The sequence below is a fragment of the Enhydra lutris genome, unplaced genomic scaffold, assembly GCF_002288905.1.
Source record: "Enhydra lutris kenyoni isolate GAN:26980312 unplaced genomic scaffold, ASM228890v2 scaffoldscaffold44, whole genome shotgun sequence".
In the NCBI taxonomy this organism is placed as follows: Eukaryota; Metazoa; Chordata; class Mammalia; order Carnivora; family Mustelidae; genus Enhydra; species Enhydra lutris.
In genome coordinates, this window is record NW_019154128.1 from 7,640,574 (window position 1) to 7,644,926 (window position 4,353).

The 4,353-nt window shown below is 35.8% G+C and overlaps 1 pseudogene; it reads right to left on the bottom strand.

Annotated features, from left to right (window-relative positions):
- Window positions 1-3,742: 3,742 nt before the first annotated feature.
- On the bottom strand, window positions 3,743-4,132 carry LOC111155945 (annotated as a pseudogene).
- Window positions 4,133-4,353: the final 221 nt, after the last annotated feature.

Here is a 4,353-nt window from a genome sequence, read left to right on the forward strand (position 1 = left end):
CTAATTGACATGTAACATTGTATTAGTTTCAGGTGTTCAACATAATGATTTAATATTTGAATATATTGTGAAAGGATTATCACAAATCTAGTTAATGTTCATCACCATACACAGCTACAAAAAATTTTTTCCTTTTTTTTCTTCTGTTGAGGACTTTTAAGGTTTGCTCTCTTGACAACTTTCAAATACACAATACAGTATTATTATAGTTAGCATGCTATGCATTACATCCCCATGACATTTTATTTTTTATTTTATTTGTATATTTTTAAAGATACAGTTCTTTATTTTAGAGGAAGAGAGAGAGCATGTGGGGAGTTGGAGCAGTGGGAGGGACAGAGGGAGAGAGAGAGAGAGAATTCCAAGCAGACTCCCTTCTGAGCATAGAGCCTGATGCAGGGCTCGATCTCATGACCCTGAGATCATGACCTAAGCCAAAATCAAGAGTCAGATGCTTAGCCAATGGAGCCACCCAGGTGCCCCAACTTACTTATTTTATAACTGGAAGTTTGTGCCTAACGATTCCCTTTACTCATTATGACTCACCCTGCCTACATAATTTCTTTATCCCTTGTGCAATTGTCAGATACCTGGGTTGTCCAGTTTAGAGTTACTCTGAGCAGTGCTGCTGTGGACATTCCTGTTCACATATTTTGGTGCCCATGTGCAAGTGTTTTTGTTAGGAATTCCACATAGAAGTGAATTCTGAATCATGGAATATGAGAGACAAGACTGACTAGCTCTCAATTTTGTTTCTGGAATTTACACACATCCCCGGACCCCAGCAGTGAAGGAGATTTCCAGTGTTCCATATCCACACTTATCTTTGGTGTTGTCAGTGTGATGGTATCTCATTGTAGTTTTAATTTTCATTTCTCTAATTATTAATGAAGTAGAGTCCCATTTCCTATGTTTTGGGACCAAGGATATTCTCTTTTGCTAAGTGCTTATCCTTGTTTTTTTTCTCATTTGTCCATTGAGTTGTCTATCTTTTGTTTTTGGGTTTGGAGGAGTCCTTTTGGGTACAAACTGGTTGACCAGCATCTTTTGATATACAGAAGTTCTTATTTAATGTAGCCCTATTTATTAATCTTTTCCTTTGGTTAGTGCTTTTTATAGTTGTATAAGAAATGTTCCCCTACCTTGAAGTCATGAAGATATTTTCCTGTTTTGTTTTGTTTTAAGATTTTATTTATTTATTTGACAGGGAGAGAGAGATCACAAGTAGGCAGAGAGGCAAGCAGAGAGAGTAGGGGAAGCAGGCTCCCTGCTGAGCAGAGAGCCCAATGCAGGGCTCGATCCCAGGACCCTGAGACCATGATCTGAGCTGAAGGCAGAGGCTTAACCCACTGAGCCACCCAGGCGCCCTATTTTCCCGTTTTTATATGTTTTTTACTATTATTCAGTGTGACTTTTTGTTATTGCTTGGCTTTCACATCTAAGTCTGTAATTTATCTGCAGTTGGTTTTTTTGTGCAGTGACATGGGGACCAAGTTTCTTTCTTTTTTTTTTTTTTTTTAATCACATGGATACCCAGTTTTCCCCAACACATTTTATTTAAAATACTATGGTTCACCCACTCTCTGCTGTGACAAATTTGTCATGTTTGTGTACGCATCAGTCTGTTGTGGGACTCTATTCTGTTCCATTCATCTCTATGTTTATGCCAATGTCATACTACTTTAATTATTTTACCTTTATAATGACTCTTGATATTTGATAGAGCAAACCTTCCTTCCTTGCTTTTCTCTTTAAAAGTGTCTTGGCTCTTTATCAATTATTCATTTCCATATATATGTTTAAAATAAGGTAGTCAGTTTCCTATATATACAACAATAACAAAAAACTTATAAGAATTTCAGTTATAATTGTCTTGAATCTATATATCAGTTTTGCGGAAGAATTGTCATCTTCACAATATTGAGTCTGTGATTTCATGAACTTGTATATCCATTTTTTAAGATGTCTTCAATTTTTCACAATAATGTCTTACAGTTTTTGCGCATCTTTTGTTACATTTATTGCTAAGTATTTAATATTTTTATATTTTTGTTAATCGTATTTTTAAAGTTTCTTTCCTTATATAATTATATTATTATGTTTATAATTACATTAGAAATACAATTATATTAATAATTATACATACAATTATATCATTATGTAAATGATATAAATATCATAGATTTTTTTTGTATGTTGACTTTCCAGCCAGTAATCTTGCTAATTACATATATTTAAATAATTGAATATCATTTTGGACTTTTAAATGTATATTATCATTATAATCTGTGAATAATGAAAATTTCCTTTCTTCTTTTCCAATCCATATGCCTTTTTTTTCTTGTCATATTACAATGGCTAGTACAGTGTGGCATAGAAATGGTGATAGCATGCTTTCTTGTCTTATTCTTAATTTCAAAGGGAAAACTTTCAGCATTAACCGTTAAGTATGATGTTTACCATAGATATTTTGTAAGTACTTGTATCAGTCTTCAACCAGTCAGTCCCAATGAGAAAACAACACAATAATTTAAATGGAAAGTTCAAGACAATGAATTATGAAACCATGATAGGAGGGTAACTATGAAGATGTAGAGATAATGTTAAAGGACATGAAGAGCTGAAGGAGAGTATCCAAGTAAGAACAAACTTGGAAAGGGAGCTCCCTTCCCAAGGTTGCAGTGCATCCCTCATTGTAAATCATGTGATTGCAACACTGTGATTGGTGGAGAAGTTTTCTGGGTTGCTCAGGCTAGCACAGGGCAGTAGCTGAGAGACAAACAGTATCAACCCTTTAGGACTCAGGCCATTCAAGGCTGGTGTAAAAGAGTTAGGTTTCCACTATGTTTATGAGGCCAGAATCTTGGAAGACCATGGGAAGGCCATAACTGGACCTGGGCTGAGGCTGCAAGATTGCTGAGGACTACATGCTCTGAGCACACAACTGGAGCAGAGCACCCCCAAATGTGCCCACACACTTACACCTCTGACCTGTGTGCAGCAGAAGCAAGAAAAATCAAAACACTGTACTTTGGAGTCAGGCAGAGAAACCATCTTTCCCTTGCAGTGTCACTCCAACACCCTCTTTTGGCAAAGTTCCATGTACTTACAGTGAAGGAAAAGTGCTTCAAGAATTCAGTCCATCACAGAGCAGGTACTGAAGGGTGATTTTGGAGCTGAGAGGCAATAAATTGATGACTGGCACAATACCCTTTTTCAGATTAAGGAAGTTCTTTTCTATTTCTATGTTTCTTAAAGTATTTTTTATGAATGGGTTTTGAATTTTATCAAATGATTTTTCGACACCTATTGAAGCAATCATATGGTTTTTCTTTACTGTGAATATAATCAACTATGTTAAACCAATTTTTATTGGAATGAAATATATATAACAAAATTTGCCATGTTTTTTGTACATTTTTGTATTTTTTAAGGGTACTAATTCAGTAGTATTAATTTCATATACGCCATCACCACTATCTGGTTCCATTTTTTTTTTCATCATCCCAAATAGAAACTCTGTACCCATTAAGCAATAACTCCCCATTCTACCTCTGCCCAACATATACAACCTCTGATCTATTTTCTATGAATTTGTCTAATCTAAGTATTTCATATAAGTAGAATCATACAGTATTTGTCCTTTTGTTTCTGACTTATTTCACTTAGCTTAATATTTTCAAGTTTCATTTACATTACACAACCTTTTTTTTTGAGGAAATAAACCAAGTTTTTTATTTATTCATTTCTTGTACTGAAGGTATTCCTTGATGACATCCTTGGCCTGAGACTCTTTGTCATAGACCTTAACCACCACACAACTGCAACCAATCACTTTGTGGGGTTTTCTGTCTTTGTAGAGGTCTACACATTCCCCTAGTTTCTTGCTGTCATCAACCTTAATTAGGTTGATTTGGTGTTCAGCACAAAGGGCCTCCACCAACTGACATACATAGGTTCATCACAGCTGGAAGCAAGCACACAAAGATGGGCTTGGTGCTTGTCTAAGACTTTGGCAGCTTTTCAAATTCCATGTGCTAGGCCATCGTGGATGAGAGTGTTCTTCAGCATCTCTTGTAAAGCAGTATTAAATATCCATTACACCTCCAGTAATAATGCTTTCCTTGGCCATGGCAGTGGGTTATAGGTGGAGCTGAATCTTGGTGCACATAGTCTCTCACCTCCACATGACTCCACAGCAGCAGGAAAAGAATAGAACTTCATTTCTTTTTTTTTTTTAATTTTTATTTTTTATAAACATATATTTTTATCCCCAGGGGTACAGGTCTGTGAATCGCCAGGTTAATACACTTCATAGCACTCACCATAGCACATACCCTCCCCAATGTCCAT